We start from the raw sequence: 1,198 nt of genomic DNA on the forward strand, positions 1-1,198 counted from the left end.
TATGCAAAGGTGAAGCATGATTTTGTGATTATTGATGGATATGGTTTCCCTTAAATATTTCTAAAAGTACAAAATGTATTTACAAATGTGAAAATATTTTGGAAATGGTTTTCAATCTATTATGTATATATATGAATATACTATTATGTAGTACTTTTTAACAATGGAGGACAAGCACCTTTATGTTTTAAGTTCACTCTATTACTCTAGCCTTTGAGCTAATGTGGGTACAAGATATCATTTATGTTAATTTTATGAATGCTACCCAAGGTGCAATAGGGCTATACATTGCTGGTCTAAGATGCAATGGAATTATACATTACCGGTCCAAGGTGTAATGAGACTATACATTACCAACCCAAGGTGCAATGGGGTTATGCATTACCAGCCCAAGGTTGATAAGGGTCATACCATCACATTGTATGATTTATGATAATTAAATGGAATGATTGTAATGTTATTGAGAAAGTTTGCATACTATCTTATCTGAGTATCGCTATGGTGTTATACTCCACTATGGCATGAATGTAGGCTTAAATAAGCAGAACTTAGCCTTAAAAAAAAAAAAGTACCAAGAGGTAAAAGGACTTTTGGTTTGGCAAACATATAGAATTTTGCCCAAAAAATAAAATTTTAGAGGCTATCTATTGATATTTGAAGAACATCTATCAATAGATAATAGACAGAATGCTACATTAAGCATTCTATGTCTCATCTATCGATAAATACCCCTTATTTATCGATAATGAGGTATAAAGTTGAGTGTTTATGCTTGATTAAAGGTTTTTCAAAAGCAAAAAGATTTCTACAAGTTATGTAAACTTGTTTTCCATGCAAATGCTATTTAAAATGTGTTTAAATACCATGTTTCATGAATTTTATGATTAAGTTGTTTATGAATGATATGAGATTATAAGTGCGTATTTACAAAATACTCTATTCCCTTAGCTTGTTCCCTTTCTATATCCACTTACGGAGTCTTTGTAACTAACTTGTTAGTTTTTCCTATTTTAATGTAGACCAAGGATAGTTGTCGAGTATCAATGTCACAAAAACATCATTTATTCTTCTTTTGGTAGGTGACATAGCAACCTCTTGAAGCTTAGGGAGTCGAGTCATGTTTGGCTTGATGAGTCGGTCTTTATATTTTAGTTTCTTTACATACTTGCTGATACTCAAAATGTTGAACCTTCAAATA

General features: G+C 31.3%; 1 pseudogene; it reads right to left on the reverse strand.

Moving 5' to 3' along the window:
* The window catches only part of LOC110428745 (uncharacterized), a 45,883-nt pseudogene that overhangs the window by 29,303 nt on the left and 15,382 nt on the right, over positions 1-1,198 (reverse strand).

Source organism: Theobroma umbraticum, unplaced genomic scaffold, assembly GCF_002168275.2.
Source record: "Theobroma umbraticum cultivar Fairchild unplaced genomic scaffold, ASM216827v3 scaffold_182.0, whole genome shotgun sequence".
NCBI classification, from domain to species: Eukaryota; Viridiplantae; Streptophyta; class Magnoliopsida; order Malvales; family Malvaceae; genus Theobroma; species Theobroma umbraticum.